At 39.8% G+C, this 26,404-nt stretch overlaps 1 protein-coding gene and 2 pseudogenes across 5 annotated transcripts in view; all 3 read left to right on the top strand.

Annotated features, from left to right (window-relative positions):
- Positions 1–26,404, top strand: part of ZNF638 (zinc finger protein 638) — a 129,453-nt gene that overhangs the window by 25,214 nt on the left and 77,835 nt on the right. The gene's annotated exons all lie outside the window — the stretch shown is intronic.
- On the top strand, positions 1,692–2,596 carry LOC118007989 (annotated as a pseudogene).
- Positions 18,771–19,165, top strand: LOC118007990 (annotated as a pseudogene).

Below are 26,404 nucleotides of genomic sequence, written 5' to 3'. Positions count from 1 at the left end.
TATGAAACATTACTGAAAGAAATTAAAAGAAGACTCAAATAAATAAATTTTTCATGTTCATGGATTGGAAGACATCATATTGTTAAAATGTCATGCTACCCAAAATGATCTACACATCAGTGCAATCAAAATGCCAATGATGTTTTTTGCACAAACAGAAAAACACATCCTAAAATTCATATGAAATCTTAAGGGATCCCAAAGAGCCAAAATAATTTTAAAAAAGAATAAGAATCTGGAGGACTCACTTACTGATTTCAAAATTTACTGCAAAGCTACAGTAATCAAAACAGTGTGAAATTGGCATATACACAAACATATAGACCAATGGAATATAATAGAAGGTCTAGAAATAAACCTTCCTCTATGTGGTCAAATGATTTTTGACAACGGTGCCAAGATCATTCAATGGGGCAAGGACAGTCTCTTCAACAAATGATTCTGTGAAAACTGGATATCCACAATGCAAAAGGATGAAGTTGGGCCCTTACCTAACACCATATACAAAAATTAAATCAGAGTGGATCAAGGACCTAAATGTAAGACCTAAAGTAATAAAACTTTTAGAAGAAAACATATGACAAAGCTTTAAGACATTGGATTTGGCAATGATTTCTTGGATATGACCCCAAAAGCACAGGTAACAAGAGAAAAATAGACAAATTGGATTTCATAAAGATGAAAAAATTTTGTGCATCCGAAGACACTATCAACAGAGTAAAAAAGCAACCCGCAGAATGGGAGAAAATATATACAAATCATATGTCTGATAAAGGATTAATACCCAGAATATATATAAAACTAAAACTCAACAGCAGAAAACAAACAACCTGATTCAAAAATGGGCAAAGGACTTAGAAATTTTTTCAAAGAAGATATGTGAATGGCCAATAAACACATGAAAAGATACTCAACAGCACTAAGCATTAGGGAAACAAGTCAAAATGCATGGAGATTCTACTTCACACCCATTAGGATGGCTACAATAAAAAAAAGAGAGAGAGGAAAGAACAAATAGGGACGCCTGGGTGGCTCAGTCAGTTAAACATCTGCCTTCAGCTCAGGTCGTGATCCCAGGGTCCTGGGATCGAGTCCTGCATCGGGCTGCCTGCTCCACAGGGAGTCTGCTTCTCCCTCTACCCTCCCCCGTTCGTGTGTGCACTCTCTCTCTCCCAAATAAATAAATAAAATCTTAAAAAAAAAAAAAAGAAAACAACAAATAGTGACAAGAATGTGGAGAAATTGGAACATTTGTGCAGAGTTGGTGGGAATGTAAACCGATATGGCTGCTGTAGAAAACAGTATGGTCGTTTTTCAAAAAAAATTTTTAATTACCATACGGCTGAGCAATTCTGCTTCTGGGTATATACCCAATTGAATTGAAAGCAAGGTCTTGAAGAGATATTTGTAAACCGATGTTCATAGCAACATTACTCACGGTAGCTAAAACATGGAAACAACCCAAGTGTCCATCAACAGATGAAGGGATAAGCAAAAAGTGATAGATATATACAATGGAATATTACTCAGCCTTAAAAAGGAAAGGCATTCTGCATATGCTACAACCTGGACAAACCTTGAGGGCATTATATAAGTGAAATAAGCCAATCACAAAATGACAAAAACTGTATGATTCCACTTATACTAGATATTTAGAGTAGTCAAAATCACAAAGACAGAAAGTATAATGGTGGTTGCCAAGGATTAGGGGGAGGGGAGAAGGGGAATTATTGTTTAATAAGTAGAGAGTTTCCGTTCTACAAGATGAAAAGAGTTATGGAGATGGAGCTGCCATCTTGTGTCCCCACGTGTGTGTACCTAATCTCAGCTGGTCTGCCTGAGACCCCTGAGCGCCAACCCTATTCCCCCGTGCGGTCCCATTTCCACTCCAACAAGATGAAAGAAACTATCATGAACCAGGAGAAACTCGCCAAACTGCAAGCACAAGTGCGCATCGGTGGGAAAGGAACTGCTCGCCGAAAGAAGATGGTTCATAGAACGGCTACAGCAGATGATAAAAAACTTCAGTTCTCCTTAAAGAAGTTAGGGGTAAACAATATCTCTGGTATTGAAGAAGTGAATGTGTTCACAAACCAAGGAACAGTGATCCACTTTAACAACCCCAAAGTTCAGGCATCGCTGGCAGCGAACACTTTCACCATTCCAGGCCATGCTGAGACAAAGCAGCTGACAGAAATGCTACCCAGTATCTTAAACCAACTTGGTGCAGTCTGACTAGTTTAAGAAGACTGGCTGAAGCTCTGCCCAAACAATCTGTGGATGGAAAAGCACCACTTGCTACTGGAGAGGATGATGATGATGAAGTTCCAGATCTTATGGAGAATTTTGATGAAGCTTCCAAGAATGAAGCAAACTGAATTGAGTCAACTTCTGAAGAAGGTAAAACTTGAAGAAGTTACTGGGAGCTCCTATTTTATATTATGACTGCTTTTTAAAATTTTGTTCATTGATCTGATAAAATGTAGATCTCTAATAAGCCCAAGCCCCTTGGACACTGCAGCTCTTTTCAGTTTTTGCTTATACACAATTCATTCTTTGCAGCTAATTAAGCTGAAGAAGCCTGGGAATAAAGTTTGAAACAAGGTTAATAAAGTTCTTTCCCTAGGGAAAAAAAAAAAGAGTTATGGAGATGGATGGTGGTGATGGTTGCACACAATATGAATGCATTAGTACCACTGAACTGTACCCTTAAAAATGGTTAAGATGGAGGGGGACACCTGGGTGGCTCAGTCAGTTAAGCATCTGACTCTTGATCTCAGCTCAGGTGTTGATCTTAGGATTGTGAGTTCAGGCCCCATTTTGGGCTCCATGCTGGGCGTGGGACCTACTTTAAAAAAATGGTTAAGACGGTAAAGTTTATGTTACGTGTATTTCACCACAATAAAAAAAAGAAAAGGGGCGCCTGGGTGGCTCAGTCGGTTAAGCGTCTGCCTTCGACTCAGGTCATGATCCTGGGGTCCTGGGATCGAGTCCTGCATCAGGCTCCCTGCTCCGCAGGGAGCCTGTTTCTCCCTCTCCCACTCCCCCTGCTTGTGTTCCCTTTCTTGCTGTGTCTCTTTCTGTCAAATAAAGAAATAAAATCTTTAAAAATAAATAAATAAATAAAAATATAGTATTTTCAAAAGCATCAGGAATAGCAGACAGCCTCCCCTTTTTTGTCCTGCCTGCTGCTCACTTTCAGTGTACTCAGTAAACTAATATCTCCTTTAAAAAAAAGCATCAGGAATATTAAATACATCTATCATAATGTGTATATACTATATGAATACATAAAGCCATAAAATATTATTGTGAGAAATTAAAGACCTTTTTTAAAAATTTTAAGTAGGCTCCACCTCCAACATGGGGCTCGAACTCACAACCCTGAGATTAAGAGTTGCATCCTCTACCTACTGAGCCAGCCAGGTGCCCCAAAATTAAAGAACTTCTGATTAAATGGAAGGATATACCATGTTTATGGATTGGAAGCCTCGGTATTGTAAAGATTTCACTTATCAAACTGATCTATTGAGTCAATGCAATCCCAACCCAAAGTCAATAAGTTTTTTTGAGAACTTGACAAGCTGATTCTAAAATGTACATGGAGGGGCGCCTGGATGGCTCAGTTGGTTAAGCAGCCAGCTCTTGATTTCTGCTCAGGTCATGATCTTGGGGTCCTGGGATCAAGCCCTGCATTGGGCTCTGCAGTCAGCAAGGAGTCTGCTTGAGGATTCTCTCTCTCCCTCTGCACCTCCCCCTGCTCTGTCTCATGCATGCACATTCTCTCTCTCTTTCTCTAAAATAAATAAATAAATCTTAAAGAAAAAAACCCACCCAAAGATAAAACAAAAAACTGTACATGAAAATGCAAAGGGCCTAAAAGGAGCCCCAACAATCTTTTTTTTTTTTTTTTTTTAATTTTTTTAATTTATTTTGAGAGAGAGAGAATGAGAGAGAACACATGAGAGGGGATAGGGTCAGAGGGCAAAGCAGACTCCCTGCCGAGCAGGGAGCCCGATGCGGGACTCGATCCAGGGACTCCAGGATCATGACCTGAGCCGAAGGCAGTCGCTTAACCAACTGAGCCACCCAGGCGCCCGCCCCAACAATCTTCAATAGAGGAAAGACTAGCCGTGCTGGCTGTCAAGACTTATATAAAGCTGCAGTTATGAAAGTGAAATATTAATGGAAAGACAGAAAAATTAATCAATAGAATTGAATAGAGAGCCCAGAAACAGACGCCCATATATCCAGACACTTGATACATGACAAAGTTGACTCTAAAGAGAAGAGGAGGGGCGCCTGGGTGGCTCAGTTGGTTAAGCGACTGCCTTCAGCTCAGGTCATGATCCTGGAGTCCCGGGATCGAGTCCCGCATCGGGCTCCCTGCTCAGCAGGGAGTCTGCTTCTCCCTCTGACCCTCCTCCCTCTCATGCTCTCTGTCTCTCATTGTCTCTCTCGCGAATAAATAAAATCTTAAAAAAAAAAAAAAAAGAGAGAGAAGAGGAAAAACGACTAATTTTTTCAGTAAATCGTGCTGAGACAATCATATTATTTTTTAAAGAAAGATACAAAATTAAAAACCAAACCAAAACTTGACCCAAGTTCACACTATTAAAAAAATAATAATTCCAGTGGATGGTAGTTTTATTTTTTTTAAAGATTTTATTTATTTACTGACAGAGAGAGAGAGAAGAGAGCACAAGCAGGGGGAGCAGCAGAGGGAGAGGGAGAAACAGGGAGCCCGACGCGGGACTGGATCCCAGGACCCTGGGATCATGACCTGAGCCGAAAGCAGATGCTTAACCAACTGAGCCACCCAGGTGCCTCAAAGTAGATGGTAGTTTTAAATGTCAACAGCAAAACAATAAAGTTCCTGGGTGATAATATAGGGGAAATCTTCATAACCTTTTTACAGTAAAAGACTTTTTTTTTCCCAAATAGGATGCAAATAACACTAATTGTAAAGAGAAAAATAAATTGGACTACATTAAAATCAAAGTATTCTGTTCATCAGAAGGCACCATTAAAGACGTAAAAAGACAAGTCACAGGGAGGGAGATGTTAGTATTTGGAAAACTCTAATGGAGAGTACTAAACAATATATATACAGAATATAGAAAGAATGCTTACAAGTCAATAAGAAAAAGGTAAACAATCCAAAAGAAAAATAGGCAAGAGACTTAAATAGGACTTCACAAAAGCAGCTACCCAAATAGCCAGCACACATATAAAAAGGTGCTTAGTGTCTTTAGTGACTAGGGAAATGCAAAGTAAACCTACCTTTCTTTTTCCCTCCCTCCCTCCCTTCCTCCCTTCCTCCCTCCCTTCCTTCCCAGATTCAGACCTGCTAAGGAATTATTACAGAGCAACAATAAAAAGAGATTACTCCTCACGAGGAATACTGTGGTAGTATCCTCTTGCTGGTATCCTCACATCAACTATTGCAGGTCTTCAAGCCCTTTTCCACAGTGAATGATACCTGGCAATTACTAGCTGGAATGACCTTTTCAAAACATACATTTCATTATGATACTCTTTGGCTTAAATCCTTCCACAAAGACTGGTTAAGTAAATTGTAGGCTATCTCCATAAAATGAAGTATTCTGCGGTCACTAAAGAGAATGAGGTAGAGGGCGCCTGGGTGGCTCAGTCGGTTAAGTGTCTGCCTTCAGCTCAGGTCATGATCCCAGGATCCTGGGATGGAGCCCCACATCAGGCTCCTGCTCAGCAGGGAGTCTGCTTCTCCCTCTCCCTCTGCCTGCCACTCTGCCTACTTGTGCTGTCTCTCTCTCTGTCAAATAAATAAACAAAATCTTAAAAAAAAAAAAAAGAATGAGGTAGAGCTCTCTGTACTAATACAAAATAACCTCAAAGAATTATTGTTAAGTCACAAACAATGTGCAGAACAGCATGTTTAAAAATGGGTAAGGGGTTCTTGGGTGGCTCAGTCAGTCAGTTAAATGTCTAACTCTTGATTTCGGCTCAGGTCATGATCTCTTAAGATTTAACATTAAGTTTCCCTCCCTCTCCCTCTGCCCTCCCCCACCCCCGCCGCCCTCTCTAAAAATAAAATAAAATAAAATAAAATAAAATAAAATAAAATAAAATAAAATAAAATAAAATAAAAGTAAAAATGGGTAGAGGAATAGATACAGTGGAATGTCATCACATATTCACTTAAGTTACTCAAAATCAACTAAAGCATATAGGTAAAAAGCCATTTTTCCCACATTGTGGGTATATATGCCATCCTGTAACAGTCTATGGAAATAGTGTCCAAATAATTTTAAGGGTTTTATTGACCATTTATAAAGAAGAATTATGCATAATACAGGAGACCAGCCAAATGAACAGTAGTGGTTTTCTTAACTGTTGTGTAGGATTATTTGTTTTAAGAGGGTGTCACACAAATTGCAGGATTTTTAATATATTTGGTCCTCACCCATGACATGCCAGAAGTTCCTGAGTTATTGGGTCAAGCAAAGAACCACCCTTACAGATCTTCAAACAGAAGAAAATACTATATGATTAAATGTATGATTGTAAGCCTTTGTTAATTACTTGTAAAATAAATATTCTTCCACTTTGTGACTTAATTTTTAACTTTTTAAAAAATATTGATATCTTTTGGGGCACCTGGGTGGCTCAGTCGTTAAGCGTCTGCTCAGGTCATGGTCCCACGGTCCTGGGATTGAGCCCCACATCAGGCTCCCTGCTCGGCGGGAAGCCTGCTTCTCCCTCTCCCACTCCCCCTGCTTGTGTTCCCTCTCTCTCTCTGAGTCTCTCTCTGTCAAATAAATAAATAAAATCTTAAAAAAAATTGATATTTTTTAATAAACAGTTCTAATTCTAAGTAGTGAAGTTCATTAATATTTCCTTTTATGGTTTGTGTTGTTTGTTGTGTAAGGAATTCTTTCCTATCCTGAGGGTGTAGAAGCATTTACCTATGTTTTTTGTAAAAGTTTTAACACTTTGCTTTTCACTTTCTTTTTTTTTTTTTTTAAAGATTTTATTTATTTATTTATTTGACAGAGAGAGAGACAGGTGGGGCAGGGGTTGGGATCATTGCTGTCTCAAGTTGGCAACAGAGGAAAAAAAGAAGAAATAATATAAGGTCACAAGAAAGCTGAGTGGACAAGTAGAGGTCTTTGGGATTGATTATACAGAAGTGTGTATGCTGTATTTGATTAAAGAATTCAAGGACTTTTCAAAGATGAGTTTGACCCTAAGCAAGGCAGAAAAGCGGTTTGACCCCCCCTAGGGTGGGGGCACTCGAGCTTTATCTGGGTGTTAAGTTAGGCTCTCAGTTGTCAACACCAAGGAGCTGCCAGGAAATGTCCATGTGCCTATAGGATTCATCAGTCTTCTCCTGTGAGCCTCACCCTGAAGTGTTCCCCTGGCACTTGCCCCGTGTCCCCAGTGCCAGCCTGTCCCTCCTCCCTTCCAGAAAAGGGGAAGGAAGCCTTGAGGGGGAGACCAGCCCTGAGGAGGAAATAGGGTACTAATTTAAGAATTCTGATTTGATGCAATGTGTTACTGGATTAGACTAAGGAGACCCAGAATGAATTCAGCATGAACTGTCTTGTAACTGTTAAAACTGTGAAAAGTCACACAGACTTCCCCCCCTGCAGGGGCTTTCTGGGATAGCGTTCCTCAGAAAGGTTTTGTGCATAGCCAGCATTGGTCTGGGACTTCATAGATAGACTGGATTGTGCCCAGTTTTGGTTACCGCATTTTTAAAAAGATGGAGCTAAGTTTAGGAGCCCACAGAAGGTGATCAAAATGATCAAAAGCAGGCAAACTCTCAGCCCTAAGATGGGCATTGACATTTTCTCTGGAGCCCAGCCCAGGGGCGTTTGAAGTTTTCAGTAGCAATACTGCAAAAGACCACAAGATGGCAAAAGAGCTCTAAAATGCCTTTTTTTTTTTTTTTTAAAGGTAGATTTGGGAGAGGCGGTTCTTCCTGATGAAAACAAGGACAAGAAAGTTTAAGAATGTCTATATTTCTTTTTTTTTTTAAAGATTTTATTTATTTATTTAACACAGAGAGAGAGACAGCGAGAGAGGGAGCACAAGCAGGGGGAGTGGGAGAGGGAGAAGCAGGCTTCCCGTGAGCAGGGAGCCCGATGCGGGACTCGATCCCAGGACCCTGGGATCATGACCTGAGCCGAAGGCAGACGCTTAACGACTGAGCCACCCAGGTGCCCCAAGAATGTCTATATTTCAAAGCTTATATGATCAAAATACTTGCTCTGGCAAGTTTTTGCAACACTTACTTATAAGATGAATAAGGTCTGAGGATCTAATGTAAAACATGGTGCCTATAGTTGATAACACTGTATTGTATAATTGAAACTTGCCAAGAGAATAAACTTAATAAATGTTCTCATCGGGGCGCCTGGGTGGCTCAGTTGGTTAAGCGACTGCCTTCGGCTCAGGTCATGGTCCTGGAGTCCCGGGATCGAGTCCGGCATCGGGCTGCCTGCTCGGCGGGGAGTCTGCTTCTCCCTCTGACCCTCCTCCCTCTCCTGCTCTCTGTCTCTCATTCTCTCTCTCTCAAATAAATAAATAAATAAAATCTTTAAAAAAATAAAAAATAAATGTTCTCATCAAAAAATGTATATATGTAAAAAAGTGTATATATGTGTATGTGTATCGTGTGTGTATAGTTAATTAACACATCCATCACACATATATATCTATAAAGCTATATGTTAAGATGTCAGTATCACAAGCATATGGACTCAGCCAGGGACACTGTGTAACTACTTGGAACAGAACCCATTTACCAAACTGCGCTGGTCATCCAGCACAAACAAAAAATAAACCTCTGTTGTGTTAATCTAAAAAAAAAGATACATAGATAGTGACAGATAACCAGATGGAAGAAATCCTTTCACAATTTATATGTATATCAGATCATCATGATGTATAAATATCTTACAATTTTATTCATAATAAAAATAAAGCTCTCACTAGAATTTAAATAAAAATCTGAAAAGGAAAAAAGCTAAAAAAATAAAGCTGTAAAAAAAGAGCAATACTGGTAGATGAGTTAAAGATTTCTCAGTCAGGGGCACCTGGGTGGTTCAGTCGTTAAGCATCTGCCTTCGGCTCAGGTCATGATCCCAGGGTCCTGGGATCGAGCCCCACATCACGATCCCTGCTCTCTCTCCCACCCCCTCTGCTTGTGTTCCTGCTCTCGCTATCTCTCTCTCTGTCAAATAAATAAATAAAATCTTTAAAAAAAAAAAAAAAGATTTCTCAGATTTATCAGATACTTAACAGATACCAATATTGCCTCTTAGCTTTCTGCCTTTTTTTTTCTTTTTTCTGACCTCTGTCCTTCTGTCTCCTCCCACCAAGACATTCTAATATGAGGAAAGCAATATAATGTGATTAAGGGTGTGGGTTATGGAGCCCTACTGCTTGAGTTCACATAGAGGCCACCAGTTATTAACTATGTGACATTCAGCAAATTACTTAACTCTGGGCTTTGGTTCCTTTTTCCATGGAATGGGGATTATAACATTGTCCACTTCATTGAATTATTCTCAGGATTAAATGAATAATGTGTGTAAAATCTCTCAGAACAATGCCTGACAGATAAAACTGTTAAATTTTTATGGAATTAAAGTTTAAATTTTTTTCTATTAATTTACAGAATTACCTTGTTTTAACTCGTTAAGCAGATTAGTGAACTGTTTGAGGATTTTCTCTTGTTAAAAAACAAAAACAAAAACATCCAAATCAAATTTAGGTGCTTTGGTGGAGATGGTATTTTATAAACTTTTTTTTCTGTCAGTCATGTTTTCCTATTTCCCACCCTTAGATTAGTCACTGAAAAGAAGATGACAGGAATTGTATTTATTTATACAGTGGATTTTTATTAAAGGATGTAGGGTTGTTATATTCCCAGAAAATGAAATAAGAAAAAAAAAAAAACCCAGATTCAAGTAGGAAAGATTTTTATTTTTTAGATATTTTCTGTCTGAATAGAAGAAAGACCTTTTCAATAATCCAGAAGCTTTTATTTTAAAGGATACTGTGTTTTACTTACCTAACCATTTCAGGATCATATTAAAACTACCTACCAAGGAAATTTGACCCTTGTACATTCACTGTTCAGAAAACAAAACTTTTGGGGCTCCTGGATGGCTCAGTCGGTTAAGCGTCTGCCTTTGGCTCAGCTCATGATCCCAGAGTCTTGGGATCACCCCAGGTCATGATCCCAGAGTCCTGGGATCAAGCCCCAGGTTTGGCTCTTGCTCAGTGGGGAGCCTGCTTCTCCCTCTCCCTCTGCCTGCTTGTGCAAGCTCTCTCTCTCTGTCAAATAAATAAATAAAATCTTAAAAAAAAAAAAAGAAAACAAAACTTTTTAGGTAAAATACTTAAACTATCCAAAAGATATTGTACATATTCATATATTTTTTAATATAAAATTTATTTTACTATAACATGGAGTTTCAACTTACAACCCTGAGATCATGACCTGAGCTGAGATCTAGAGTGGAACACTTAACTGACTAAGCCGCCCAGGCGTCCCAAATTAACCTCTAGAGTTCAGATTCTCTAGAAAAGTTGAGCAGGAAGATGTCTTCTTCTTAGGCTTCTGCGATGTTACTGTTCCTTGTACTTTTTTCTTTCTGTGATTACTACTTAATCTCTTATTGGTTTGTCTTTGTCTGCTTTACTCTTCAGTGTTGGTGTGCATAAAATTCTGTCCTTGCCCCCTGATATCTGCATGGTAAGCTGCTTCACCTCCTTCAGGCTTTTACTGAATTGTGAGGCCTTCCTAGTCCATCCCTTTGTTTGTTTGTTTATTTATTTATTAAATTTTTTTATTTTTAAGTAATCTCTACATTCAACATGGGGCTCCAGTTTACAATCCCAAGATCAAGAGTTGCACGCTGTACTGACTGAGCTAGCCAGGAGCCCCCGAGTCCATCCCCTTTAAAATTTGATGTGCCTTTCTCCCACTCCCTCTCCCCTTTCACTGCTTCATTTTTCTCCAGAGCCCTTATTAGCACTGCCTTTCTCCAGCGGAAGCTAACTCCACAAGGACAGGGATTTTGTATGTCTTGTTCACTGTTGCATCCGTAGAGCTTAGAGGATAACTGGTGTGCACTAGACTTTAATAAATATTCATTGACTGAATGGAATGAATGAATCTCACTGAGGTTTCATTTTCATTTTCTTGATTATTAATGAGATTGAGTAGGTTTCTTTTTTTTTTTTTCAATTTTTATGTATTTTTTTTATTCTTATGTTAATCCCCATACATTACATCATTTTTAGATGAAGTGTTCCATGATTCATTGTTTGTGCATAACACCCAGTGCTCCATGCAGAATGTGCCCTCCTCAATACCCACCACCAGGCTAACCCATCCTCCCACCCCCCTCCCCTCTAGAACCCTGTTTGTTTTTCAGAGTCCATCGTCTCTCATGGTTCATCTACCCCTCCGATTTCCCCTGCTTCATTCTTCCCCTCAGATTGAGTAGGTTTCTATTGGCTTTTTATACTTCCCCATCTGTGAAATCCCTCACCATATCTTTTGCTTATTTTTTTTAAGATTTTATTTATTTATTTATTTATTTATTTGATAGAGAGCACAAGTAGGCAAAGAGGCAGGCAGAGGGAGAGAGAGAGAGAGAAGCAGGCTCCCCGCTGAGCAGTGAGCCCGACGTGGGGCTTGATCCCAGGACCCTGGAATCATGACCTGAGCCGAAGGCAGCCACTCAACTGACTGAGCCACCCAGGCGCCCCTCTTTTGCTCATTTTTCAATTGGGTCGTTTAACATTTCTTTGATTTTCAGGAATTCTTTATAAATCCAGATTGTAAGCCTTTGTTAATTACTTGTAAAATAAATATTCTTCCACTTTGTTACTTAATTTTTAACTTTTTAAAAAATATTGATATCTTTTAATAAACAGTTTTAATTCTAAGTAGGGAAGTTCATTGATACTTCCTTTTATGGTTTGTGTTGTTTGTTGTGTAAGGAATTCTTTCCTGTCCTGAGGGTGTAGAAGCATTTACCTATGTTTTTTGTAAAAGTTTTAACGCTTTGCTTTTCACTTTCTTTTTTTTTTTTTTAAGATTTTATTTATTTATTTATTTGACAGAGAGAGAGAGAGACAGCGAGAGAGGGAACACAAGCAGGGGGAGTGGGAGAGGGAGAAGCAGGCTTCCCGCCAAGCAGGGAGCCTGATGCGGGGCTCGATCCCAGGACCCCGGGATCATGACCTGAGCGGAAGGCAGATGCTTAACCAGGTGCCCCTGCTTTTCACTTTCAAGTATCTAATGTACCTGAATGGATTTGGGGGTATGTTGTGAGGTGGGAGTCCATTTGTTTTTTCCATTTGGAAAGCCATCCTTTCCCCTGCTGGTCTGTATGCCACCTCTGTTTTATATAAATATAAATTGATATATAGATCTATATATACTTTCTGTCTATATTTCTATAGTTTCTGTAAATGCTTAGGTCTTTTTCTGAACTCTCTTTTTTTGTCCTATTAGTTTTTTGTTTATTTCTGCATAATGCCACACTTTTTTTTTTTTAACATATTATTAACTTTTAATGCCTCTTGATACCTGGTGGGGCAGTTCTCCCCTTCTTATTCTTCTTCCTTAGGAGAGTCTTAACTATGCTTGGCTCCTCATTCTTCCATACAGATTTTAGAATTAGCTTATCAGATTGTAAAAAAATGTGCAGTTGAGGTTTTGATTGAAATTCAGTTGAATTTATACATGTCTTTAGGGCAGAATTGCTATATATATGGTATTGAATGTTACTATCTATGAACATAGTATATAGCTCACATTTATTTAGATGTTCTTTTGTATCTTTCAGTAAAGTTTTATTATTTTGTCCACATGGAATCTTGAGATCTAGAGTCCCATGCTCTACCAACTGAGCCAACCAGGCACCCCTGTTAAACGATCTTATTAATTCTAGTTATTTATCTGCAGATTCCTTGGAGTTTCTGTGTACATAGTCATATCATCTTCAAAGAGTGATAATTCTTTTTTTTTTTTTTTAAGATTTTTATTTATTTATTTGACAGAGAGAGAGATAGCAAGAGCAGGAACACAAGCAGGGGGGGTGGGAGAGGGAGAAGCAGGCTTCTTGCCAAGCAGGGAGCCCGATGTGGAACTCGATCCCAGGACCCTGGGATCATGACCTGAGCCGAAGGCAGACGCTTAACGACTGAGCCACCCAGGCGCCCCAAAGAATGATAATTCTATTTCTTTTTAAGCTTTATACCATTTTTGTTGGTCTTAACTCATTAGCTAGGACCTCCAGTGTAATGCCAAGAAAAAGCAGGAGTAATGGGTATAGTGGGTTGAATAGTGTCCCTCAAAATTCATGGCCACTGGTAACTTTAGAATGTGACCTTATTTGGAAATTGGGTCTTTCCAGCCGTAACTAAGAAAGGAGATGAGATTGGACTGGATTAGGGTGGACCCTAAATATAATGAAGGCCTTCTGAGAAGAGGCAGAAAAGGACACAGACCAACACAAAAAGAAGGGGATGTGAAGGTAGAGGAGGAGACTGTAGTTATGCATCTACAAACCAAGAGGCAGAGGCAGAGGCAGAGGGAGAAGCAGGCTCCCTGCTGAGCAGGAAGCCGAATGCGGGACTCTATCCCAGGACCCTGGGATCATGACCTGAGCCAAAGGCAGACGCTTAATTGACTGAGCCACCCAGGCGGCCCCCTTTTTTTTTTTTTTTTTAAGATTTTATTTACTTGGTAGTATTTTTATTGGTTGGATGTACCATAGTTTGTTTAACTAATCCTTCCTTATTGGTGGATAATGTAGGATGTTGCAATGTTTTGTAATTACAAATAGTGTTCAGTGAATAATCTGGTATGTTTGTATAATTATGAGTACATCTATAGGATAAATCCCTAGTAGTGGAATTGCTGTTTCAAAGAGCATGTGTTTTTGTAAATTTGACAGATATTTGTCAAATTGCCTTCCATAGAGATCACAACAATTTACATTCCACATAGAAATATGCTGATTACGCGGCACCTGGGTGGCTCAGTCGTTAAGCGTCTGCCTTCGGCTCAGGTCATGATCCCAGGGTCCTGGGATGGAGCCCTGCATCGGACTCCCTGATCGGCGGGAAGCCTGCTTCTCCCTCTCCCACTCCCCCTCTTGTGTTCCCTCTCTCGCTGTGTCTCTTGTCAAATAAATAAATGAAATCTTAAAAAAAAAAAAAAGAAAGAAAATATGCTGATTACCCACACTCTAACTAACATAGTCACACTTTTTGATCTATGCAAATCTGATGGGGGGGATATAGTATCTCTGTAGTTTCAATTTACATTTTCTTATGAGTTAAGTTGAACATTGTTGCATGTTTAATAGCCCTTCATACTTCTTTCATTGTCATATCTTTTGCCTATTTTACTATTGAGTTCTTTTATCTTATTTTATTTTAAAGATTTTAGATTTATTTATTTGACAGAGAGAGAGAGACAGCGAGAGAGGGAACACAAGCAGGGGGAGCGGGAGAGGGAGAAGCAGGCTCCCCGCTGAGCAGGGAGCCCCATGTGGGACTCGATCCCAGGACACTGGGATCATGACCTGAGCTGAAGGCAGACGCTTAGCTTAACCGACTGAGCCACCCAGGCGTCCCAGGTCTTTTTTCTTATTGATTTACAGGTCCTAGATAGGGGAACAAGTTCTTTGTAATACGAGTTATAAATATTTCCTAGAAAAATTAACTTTAATAATAATGTACTTTTAAAGTATTTTAAAATTTCTTTAATAATGTTTTTGACACTTTATGATTTTGTGTTTTTTTTTTTTTTTGGTAAATCATTTCTTTTCTTGGTGCTTGTATGTAGTTGTGATAAGTGCCAGGGGTACCAGGCCAGAAAAAAATACAAATTCAGTATGCCCAAGGATTATATTTTCAAAGAATCCTTAATTTGGCAATGTTTAGTCAAAATCTGAGGGCTGTTAATATAATCTTTGTGTAACCCTGACTTAATAAGAAACATTTTCACCTTTTTTTCTCTAACAGTGATCAACATCTTTTTTATAAGTGTGGGGGGAAAAAAAACCACTTTACAGAATGATCTATGGCTTTATAAAGTGAAGATATTTATAAGCAAAAGAAAGAAATCAATATACATCCTAAGTTTCAGATAAAGTTTTAAATAGGCCTCTTTGTTAAGCTCCTTCACGCAATTTAACTGTTTTAGTCTTCGCCTCTGTCTTGGGGCATTTCTGAGGTGGGGAAGCATTGCTTATCTTCCCCTTGTCCCCCGTGTGCATTTCAGCTGGCTCATTATGATGTGGTATTCACCTCTGTCCAACCTAGAATCGGTTGGGGTGAAGCAGGAGGAGGCATGAGGGACATTGGCCCTTCAGACTATCCCAATTCTTTGGGTCTTCCTGGCCCCGGATCAGATCTCCCGTTTGTGTCTCCTTTACGTTAGCTTGAGGCAGAACTTCCAGCTTTTGTAACCTACTAAGGTTAGTAATTATCTGACCCACGCCCATTTTGAGATCACTATCTCTGGGCAATAAAGAGATTTCTTTTCTTTCTTTTTTTTTTTTTTTAAAGATTTTATTTATTTATTTGAGAGAGAGAGAGCACATGAGAGGGGGGAGGGTCGGAAGGGTCAGAGGGAGAAGCAGACTCCCTGCCGAGCAGGGAGCCCGATGTGGGACTCGATCCAGGGACTCCAGGATCATGACCTGAGCCGAAGGCAGTCGTTTAAGCAACTGAGCCACCCAGGCGCCCTGGGCAATAAAGAGATTTCTTTGCAAGGCTCTAGGGTATTTTTTATTTGTTTTCAGATGGACCATTTTGACTTGAAGCTTATTCTTTCTTTTTTTTTTTCGTTTGGTTTACAGTTCTTTGTATTTTTTTTTTTTTTAGATTTTTAAAGAATTTCATTTATCTGATAGAGAGAGAGCAAGAGAGTGAGCACAAGTAGGCAGAGCGGCAGGTAGAGGGAGAGGAGAAGCAGGTTCCCCAAGGAGCAGGGAGCCCAATGTGGGGCTCAATCCCAGGATCCCGGGATCATGACTCCAGCTGAAGGCAGACACCTAACCAACTGAGCCACCCAGGCGCCCCAGTTCTTTGTATTTTAACTCATTTATAGATTTGTATAACCACTGCCATAATCAGAATAAAGACTAGTTTTATATTTCCAAAACACTCCCTGTGTTAACCCTTTATAGTCACACTTGCCCTTCAACTATAACTCCTGACAACTACTGATCTACTCTCCATCACTACAGTTTTGTGGTTTTGAGAATGTTATATAAGTGAAATCACATGGAATGTAACCTCTTGAGACCAGATTCTTTCACCCAGCATGTTTTGAGATGCATCCAAGTTGTAGCATGTATCAGTAACGTGTTCCTTTTTAAAAAATATGTTCCTTTTTATTGCCGACTAGTGTTCCTTGTATGGATGTAACAAAATTTGTTTATCCATTTACCATTCCAAGGACATTTGGTTGTGTCCAGTTTGGGGCTATTATGAATAAACCTGCTATGACATCTGTGTATAGGTTTTTGTGTCAGTATAAGTTTTTGTTACTCTTGGGTAGATTCTCAGAAGTGGGATTGTAGGTTTATATAGAAAATGCTTGTTTAACTTTATAAGAAAGTGCCAAACCATTTTCTAGAATGGCTGTACCATTTTAGATTTCCACCAGCAATATATCATATTACCTTACTGCCTTTGCCACAGCTAATTAAATTAGGATAAGTGTCTTAGCTAAAAGGTACATTCTATTAGCCAGACCAGTGACTTATGAATGAACTAGTGTGAGAGCTCTGCCAAAAAGTGGACCAGGGGACCCAAGCAAACCTGAATTCGAGATTCTCAGAAAAAAGAGAGGCAGAGGGGCGCCTGGGTGGCACAGTCGTTATGCGTCTGCCTTCGGCTCAGGTCTCGATCCCAGGGTCCTGGGATCAAGCCCCACATCGGGCTCCCTGCTCCACGGGAAGCCTTCTTCTCCCTCTCCCACTCCCTCTGCTTGTGTTCCCTCTCTCTCTGTGTCTCCCTCTGTCAAATAAATAAAATAAAATAAAATAAAATAAAATAAAATAAGAAAGAAAAAAGAAAGCAGAAGCCAAGATTAGAGGAGAAGCAGAAACCTAGAAATCATCTGTATGGTAGACTTATTTAAATAGGGTACAACACTTGCCTATTTGAGGGAATGAAGATATGACAAAGTCAGCAGTACTGCTGTTGGGTCATGAATGATGAAAAGTTCATATTCTATTGCTCTTTGCGACCTGGCTTTCCAGAAGCTGAGCTGGAGACTCTACCTTTCTTTTTTTTTTTTTTTTTCTGTGTAGCTTTAAAATAAACTATCATAAGTTATGGAAGGAACCTTTATTTTTTTATTTTTTGAAAGATTTTATTTATTTATTTGACAGAGAGAGACACAGTGAGAGAGGGAGCACAAGCAGGGGGAATGGGAGAGGGAGAAGCAGGCTTCCCGCAGAGCAGGGAGCCCGATGCGGGGCTCGATCCCAGGACCCTGGGATCATGACCTGAGCTGAAGGCAGACGCTTAACCAACTGAGCCACCCAGGCATCCCTGGAAAGAACCTTTAATATAAAAGCTTTATTGAGATATAATTCACATATCATACAGTTCATCCATTGAAAGTGTACCATTCGGTGGTTTATAGTATATTCACAGAGTTCTATGCAGCCATCACCACAATTAATATTAGAAACATTTTCATCAATCTAAAAAGAAACTCCATACCCCTCTGTCAAACAAACTTTCTTATCATGGGGACCAGGTACAGTTCCTGATTATTCCTAACAGGTTTCCATTCCCTGCAAGTCCATGAAAGTATTCAAACAAAATAATCACAACTTACTGCAGGAGCCAGGTATCAACCCACTCTATTGAAATTACAAAGCCTCCCACATGTGACTGTTCACTCTGTTTCTGAGTATGACTCTCATAGGGCCCTATGTGATGTGTGATGTCCTCCTCCCCCAGGTTGTAAGTATATGTGACAACAAACTGCTAGCAATCTCATATTTTCATTGTTGGGTGTCATGTGTTCATCCATGCCAATAATCCTAGAGTGGGAGTCCCACACTCACTAATGGGGTGATTAGGAAGAAACTAAAACAAGGTATTTAATAGCAGATTTGAGCAGCAGAAGAAAGAATCAACACACTTGTAAATAGTTAATTGAGGGGCAATTGGGTGGCTCAGTCCATTAAGTGTCTGCCTTTGGCTCAGGCCATGATCCTGGGGTCCTGGGATCAAGCCCCACATTGGGCTCCCAGCTCAGCAGGGAGTCTGCTTCTCCCTCTCCCTCTGCCTCTCTCCATGCTTGTGCTCTCTTTCTCTCTCAAATGAATAAATAAAATGTTTAGAAAAAAAAAAAGAGATCCACATGCAGACACAATATAGTCAAATTGTTAGAAGACAAAGAATCTTGAAGGTGGAAAGAGAGAAGGAGCTTATCTTGTACAAGAGAGCCCCAATAACAGTGACAACTGATTTCTCTCCAGAAATCATGTTGACCAGAAGGCAATGGAATGACATATTTAAAGTGCTAAAAGAAAAAAAAAAGTGTCAACCAAAAATTCTATATCTGGTAAAACTATCCTTCAAAAATGAAAGAGAACCCCACTCCTTTGACCTCTGTTGTAGCCATGGCCACCACCTTCCTGGAAGAGAGGAAGGGGGAGAGGAGCTTATGTTGTCTGTCACCCAAGTCTTCTAGCTGTGCTGCCCCCAAAGAGTGTAAGATGTTTATCTGTGCCAAGCTTGCCTGCACCCCTGCTCTGATCCAAGCTGGATCCAGAATTGCATCCAGACCCATTGCTGCATCAGTGCTATCGTGATAGAAGAGGGCTCTATAGTATTTAATGGGGGCAGAGCATGGAGTGATTTAGCTAATCCAGTGGGAGTTTCAGACCAGTGCAATCAGCAGAGACATTGATACTGCTGCCTATTTTATTGGTACATGTGTTGCAACAATAGCAGTGGAAGTTTCTGGCACTGGTATTGGACTAGTCTTTGGCAGCCTTCTCATTGGTTAGGCCAGAACCCCTTCACTGAATCAGCAGCTGTTCTCATATGCTATCCTTGGACTTGCCTTGTCTGAAGCTTTTGTTTGATGGTTGCGTTCTTTTTCCTTTTTTTCTTTTTTAAATTCAATTAGCCAACATACAGTACATCATTGGCTTCAGATGTAGTGTTTAATAATTTAACAGTTGCTTATAACACCCAGTGCTCATCACATCACGTGCCCTCCTTAATGCCCATCACTCTGATGGTATGCTTTCTTAATTTTGTTTTCTACGTAACAGAAATTACTGCTTGAAATGTTGTTATTTAAATTCATTATGGATGTAATTCTGTGTATTTTACTGTGCCTCGGAAACATATAGTGTTGGTGTCATGGAAATACACATTACAAGTTTCTTCCACTATCTGAAAGTAGAACAGTCCTATGAAAGATTTCTTAAGCCAACATGGTATAATGTGAAGAGTATCTCCCATTTTCTGCAAATTGTGTTACACCACTTTGTTTTTACAAAAGACCTATATTAGTCCCTGTTTTAGCTGATTTTTTTCTTCTGCTAGTTCAAATCTATTGTTAAACCCTACTAGTGAAGTTGTCATTTCAGTTACTGTATTTTTTACTTCCATAATGTCCATGTGGTTCTTTAAAAAAATTATTCCTCTATCTTTATTGACATTCTTTATTTGTTGCAACATGTCATATGTTTACTTACGTCTTTGAGCATGGTTCCCTTTATTTACTTCTTCCAATATATTTCTAATAATTATTATGAAATCTTTGTATGTTAAATCTAATATCTGGGCCTTATCACAGCCAGTTTCTGTTGTCTATCTTTTTTTCTTGTGTATGAGTCACACCTTCTTGTTTCTTTGTGTTATAATTTTTTTGTTGTTGAAAACTGGACATTTTAGGTACTATATGGTAGCAAATCTAGATCCTGATTATCCCTTTCTCCTGGGACTTGTTTTTGTTGTTGTTTGCTTATTTATTTGTTTAGTAACTTAACTGAACTATTTTAGTGAAGTCTATTGCCCCTTCAATGTGCAGGGTTCTTGCTCCTTAGAGACTGTTCTTGCTCCTTAGAGACTGCAGCCTTGGATGCACACAGGTTACTCTTGGATGACAGTGTTTTAGCAGGACTCTCTTTGACAGTCTCTTTTCCTGATCTCTCTGTTATGCTGTCTGCTTCTATTAGTACTTAAAATTCCTTCCTTTTGGGGCTTCACAATAGGCTGTTTGGATGTTCTCATGAACCTGACTTTTCCTAGTGTAAGTCACCAAAAAAAAAAAAAAGAAGGGAAAGTCAGGTGGAAGCTATCCTTGTTATGACTTAGCCTTAAAAGTCACATAGCATCCCTTCCACCACATTCCATTCATTAGAAACAATAGGCTAGGGCACCTGGGTGGCTCAGTTGGTTAAGCGACTACCTTTGGCTCAGGTCATGATCCTGGAGTCCCTGGATCGAGTCCCGCATCGGGCTCCCTGCTCGGCAGGGAGCCTGCTTCTCCCTCTGACCCTCCCCCCTCTCATGTGCTCTCTCTCTCTCTCATTCTCTCTGTCTCAAATAAATAAATAAAATCTTAAAAAAAAAAAAAAAGAAACAATAGGCTAAGTCCCACCTGCATTCAGTGAGTGTGGAATTAGGCTCTACCCTGTGAAGTGAATCCTATCAAATAATCGGTAGACATATTTAGAAACTACCTTAACAAGAAGAGACAAACTGATTTCTAGTTACCACTGCACAAGGCTTTGATAAAATCTCAGAAAAATAACTGCTTCTTCTTTTGAGTTAGTTTCTGAACTCCTCTCTAAATGATACATGGGTACACCTTATAGTCTGTCACCAATGAGGCAAAATTCAAGGATCAGTAAGAACCAAGTTTTGTTGATAATACTCATTAGCAGGGCATGATACGGCTCTGGGAATTCTCAAACTTTCATCATGGCCCTGTGTCTATCTCAATCATTAGATTTGGATTCTAAAGACATATGGAGGGCAATTACTACCCCCAAATCCAATTTTTTACTACTTTTGTACTTGAGATGAAATGGTGCTGAGATCCTTTGTGTCATTGAGACAAAGCCCCATGGATGTTAAATCACAGGAAAAGGTTCGTGATGACTCTTCTTTTTTTCTAATCCTTTCAGGCATTGAGCTGTGCTGAGCAAGCAGGAGGAGCTGGGCTGTGGACAGAGCTGCTCAGTACTTGTCTGACCAATCAGAAAACAGAGTGGGTAAAAAAAAGGGGAGGAGGATTGTGGACAAAAGTGACGGTCAGAAGAGTAGGTGGAGTAAGATGACATTTTTTTTCCTGTCAAGAATATTGACATTTTTAGGTGGGAGTGCAAATTTCTGCAAGTGGCCCAAGGTGGTGAGAAGATATAAAAATGTGGAGTAGTGTTGATATAGTAGATTCTAAAATTAAAAAAAAAAATTCTTAGGAATGCCATAACTATTCATGAGCATCTTTCAGTTTACAGGAGATTTCCAGACTTATATCTTATGGGCAAGATAAACTAGTCCCTTCCCTTCCACCTTTTTACAGTATGAAAACTGAAATCCAGTGAGGTTAGTATCAGAGCAGGAGCTAGAAAGGAAACTCTTGTGGTTCCTATACCAGTATGTATTCAATGTTCTGTATAGCTGATAAGCAAAAATCTGTGTCCTAAAATGGCCAACCAAGCCAGCAAGGGAATCCCAGCCCCTGCCCTGGGGCTCTTCTAGGTTCTTCTCTTTGCTCTGCTTCCTGCTCCCGCCAAAAGTACCAAGTATGCGGAAGTAGTAGTGTATAAATTACCCCCTTTGTTTATGCTTGGGACTCAGACCTTTGGAGATCATTCTCCTCTGAGCCCACCGGCATTAAATAAACCTCCCATCCTCCAATATCTCCCAGTGCCGCTTGGTTCTTCTAAGTGGCTTATGAAGATTTGCAGATCTGATCCCTTGTACTTCTCCATCCTTATCTTGTCCTTCCTCCATATCATTCCACCTCAGTTGTGCTGGCCTTCTAGTTATTCTTAAACATACCCAATGTGCTCCTGTCCCAGAGTCTTTGTAGTTGAAGTATCCTCTGTTGGAAAGCTCTTCCAGGTATCTGCAAGACTTTCCCTCTCTCTTCCTTTATATCTCTGCTTCACTGTCACTTTACCAGAGAGGACTTCCCTGATTATCCTATCTAAGGCATTACCCAGCCCCTGCTTCATCATTTTCCCCTTACTTGCTTTATTTCCCTTATTTTATTTTACTACATTATATATTCCTTTATTGTCTCTCTCTCTCTTTTTTTTTTAAGATTTATTTATTTATTTATTTGACAGAGAGAGAGATGCAGCAAGAGAGGGAACACAAGCAGGAGGAGTGGGAGAGGGAGAAGCAGGCTTCCCGCAGAGCAGGGAGCCCGATGCGGGGCTCAATCCCAGGACCCTGGGATCATGACCTGAGCTGAAGGCAGATGCTTAACGACTGAGCCACCCAGGCACCCCTTTCAGTTACCTTTCTTATGGACTATCTCATCTACCTGATATCTTCACCTATTGCCTATTTCCTTTTCTGATTTGTAATTGATGATTCAGAGACTTCCTTATGCATAATTTGTTATTTATTTATTTAAAGTGAATAATTTATTTCTTTTGCAGAGTAAGGGTAATTTTTTTTCCTTTTTTTTTTTTTAAGATTTTATTTATTTATTTGACAGAGACACAGTGAGAGAGGGAACACAAGCAGGGGGAGTAGGAGAGGGAGAAGCAGGCTTCCTGCAGAGTGGGGAGCCTGATGTGGGGCTCTATCCCAGGACCCTGGGATCATGACCTGAGCCGAAGGCAGATGCTTAACGACTGAGCCACTCAGATGCCCCAATTGTTGATTGTTTCTTTCCACTAAAATGTAAATTCTATGAAAGCAGATTCTTGATTTTTGTCGACCACTGTATCCTCTAGTATTTAGAATAATGGCACAGAGTAAGTATTCAATGTAATGAAAGTCCATTTATGTCACTCCTTTGTTCAAAACCTTCCCGTCTCATTCACAGGAAAAACCAAAAGGCCTTAAAATGGCCTTTGTTATGGACTGAATTGTTCCTCCCAAATTCCTATGTTGAAGTCTTCACCGCCAGTATACCTCAGAATAGGACTGTATTTGGAGGTAGGGCCTTAAAGGGTGATTACAGTTAAGTGGAGTCAGGTGAGTGGGCCCTAATCCAATATGACTAGTGTCCTTATAAGAAGAGGTTAGAGACAATAGGGGTGTGTGAGCATAGAGAAAAGCCCACGTGAGGACACAGAAAGAAGGTGGCCAACTACAAGCCAAGGAGAGAAGCCTGAGGAGAAACCAAACGTGACTATACCCTGATCTAGACTTCTAGCCTTCAAAACTGTGAGAAAATAAATCCCTGTTGGTTAAGTCACCCAGCCAGTGATATTTTGCTAATGGCAACCATAGCCTGCTTCTCCTCCACCTCATCTGCTGTGTCCCCTCTTACTCATGCTGTTGCAGCTTCTTTGGCCTTGCAGTTTCTCAAGTATGACAAGCTGGCTTTCTTCTCAGAGTTTTTGTATTTTATGTTCACTCCTCCTGCAATATTCTTCCTCCCAGATTTCTCTAGTTTATTCATATACTTCAGTCAGGTTTCTGCTCACATGCTGCCTTCTTAGTCATGCCTCTCTTTTTTAAGAGGTTTATCTATATATTTTTAAAGTAATCTCTGCACCCAACATGGGGCTCGAACTCATGACCCTGAGATCAAGAGTTAGATGTTCTACCGACTGAGCCAGTCAGATATCCCTTAGTCATGCCTTTCTTGACCACCATCCTGTTTAAATAGCAACCTCTGTTACCTCCTTATTCCCTATGTCTTGATCTTGCTTGGTTGTTTTCCATAGCACTTACCATCCGACATACTATATATTGCCTTGTTTATTGTCTGTCTCCCCCCATCAAGGCTGTATGTGCCGGGAGGGCACAACTCAGTGTTGCCGTCTGATTTGCCACTGACTCTTCCGTGCCAGAGGAGTTCCTGGAACAAAGTAGGCCCTCAGATAATATTTAGTGGGTCCGTTAATGAATGAACAAATGGTACTGGCCCATAGGTAGACAAATAGATTAGTAAGACAGACTAGAAGGTCCATAAATCCATTTTATGTATGGGAACTTATTTCTTTGTTGTTTGTTTTTTAAAGGGAAGGGCCTTTTCAATGAAGCGGGGGGGGGGGGAGCATGGTTTTTATAGTACATGGAAACTTCATGATTGATTTAATATATTTGGAAGAAAACAAAGTTAGATCTTTTTTTTTTTTTTAAAGATTTTATTTATTTATTTGAGAGAGAGACTGAGATAGAGCATGAGAGGGGGGAGGGCCAAAGGGAGGAGCAGACTCCCTGCTGAGCAGGGAGCCTGATGTGGGACTCGATCCCAGGACTCCAGGATCATGACCTGAGCCGAAGGCAGTCGCTTAACCAACTGAGCCACCCAGGCGCCCCTACATCGTTAGTTTTTGATGTACTGTTCCATGATTCGTTGTTTGCGTATAACACCCAGTGCTCCATGCAGTACGTGCCCTCTTTAATACCCATCACCAGGCTAACCCATCCCCCCACCCCCCTCCCCTCTAGAAATGGATGTTTTTTGAGGAGAATTAAATTGCAAATATGATTGCATGGAAGAGAGAAATTCTAATCAAATTATATATTATAAAAACATCTAGAGAAAGTTGTTCAAGAGCCACACCTAGAAAAAGCACAGGTGAGTGGCTCCTGGGTGGCTCAGTTGTTAAGCGTCTGCCTTCGGCTCAGTTCATGATCCCAGGGTCCTGGGATCGAGGCCCACATTGGGCTCCCTGCTCAGCGGGGAGCCTGCTTCTCCCTCTCCCCGCCCCAGCCCCTGCTTGTGTTCCTGCTCTCGCTATCTCTCTAGGTCAAATAAATAAATAAAATCTTTAAAAAAAAAAAAGAAAGAAAAAGCACAGGTAAGATATTTCAAAGGTTAATTATACCAACTTAAATTATTTTTTTATTTTTATTATTTTTTTTAATTTAAAAAAGATTCTATTTATTTATGTGAAAGAGAGTGAGAGAAAGTGAGAGAGCACAAGCAAGGGGTGAGGGGTAGAAGGAGAAGCAGACTACCAAGGAGCAGGGAGCCCAATGTGGGACTCGATCCCAGGACCCTGGGACCATGATCTGAGCTGAAGGCAGACACTTAACCGACTGAGTCACCCAGGCACCCAGTTTTTTTTTTTTTTTAATTAAGTAAACTCTGCCCTCAATGTGGGGCTCAAACTCATGACCTTGAGATCAAGAGTCACATGCTCTACTGACTGAGTCAGCCAGGTGCCCGTAATTATACCAACTTTTAAGGAACAGACATGTCCAGTGATATTTAAGTCATTTTAGAGTTTAGAGAAAGAAGTGAGGTTGTGGAGAAATGATCATTCTCCTATACATTTAGTGGAAGTGGGAATTTGGATTAAGTTTTTGAAAAGGATTCTGACAATATCTAGTAGAATTAAATCTATCTACATATACATATATACATATATATCTTTAATGTAGAAGTCTAACTCTTGGAATTCTAGCCTTTAGAAATAAAAATATCAGTTGGTAAGGCTGTTTATATATGAGCAATGTTTGTGGTATCAAAAAGACTAAAAAGAACTTCAGTGTCAACAGGTTGAATAATTGATGATGGAGCCATCCTATGAATATTGCACAACTATTTAAGAAAGGGGATCGATATGGTTTACTTTACTTGGAGAAATGTCAGTAGTCAGAAAAGGAAACAGCAGGCTAATGTCCAAGTTTTTGGCAAAAAAGAAAAAGAGCCTTTCCTGCTGCATGCAAATAACATATTTGTGTATGTTAGTATGAATATATAGAAATGTATGGAAGGAAACACTTCAAGCTTTAACATTGGTTATGTGGAGTTGGCTTGTTGGCCTTTTCTTTGTTGTTTTTGGTTTGTTGCCTCTGCAGGATTTTTAGTTTGAAATGAAAATCTGGTAAGATATATTTTATAAAAAGACTTTTTTTTTTCTATGTTTATTTTAACGTGAATAAAAGAAATACATTTCTGCGAGAGACAGAAAGAAAGAAAGAAAGAAAAAGAAAGAAAGAAAGAAAGAAAGAAAGAAAGAAAGAAAGAAAAGAAAAAGAAGAAAGAAAGAAAGAAAGAAAGAAGGAAAGAAAGAAAGAAGGAAAGGAAAGAGAAAGAAAGAAAGAAAGAAAGAAAGAAAGAAAGAAAAGAAAGAAAAGGAAGGAAGGAAGGAAGGAAGGAAGGAAGGAAAAGGAAGGAAGGAAGGAAGGAAAGAAGGAAGGAAGGAAGGAAGGAAGGAAGGAAGGAAGGAAGGAAGGAAGGAAG

Source organism: Mirounga leonina, unplaced genomic scaffold (assembly GCF_011800145.1).
Source record: "Mirounga leonina isolate KUSES-001 unplaced genomic scaffold, KU_Mleo_1.0 Mir_125, whole genome shotgun sequence".
NCBI lineage: Eukaryota > Metazoa > Chordata > Mammalia > Carnivora > Phocidae > Mirounga > Mirounga leonina.
The sequence above is the reverse complement of the archived record's forward strand: the minus strand, read 5'-3'. Positions and strand labels throughout refer to the sequence as shown.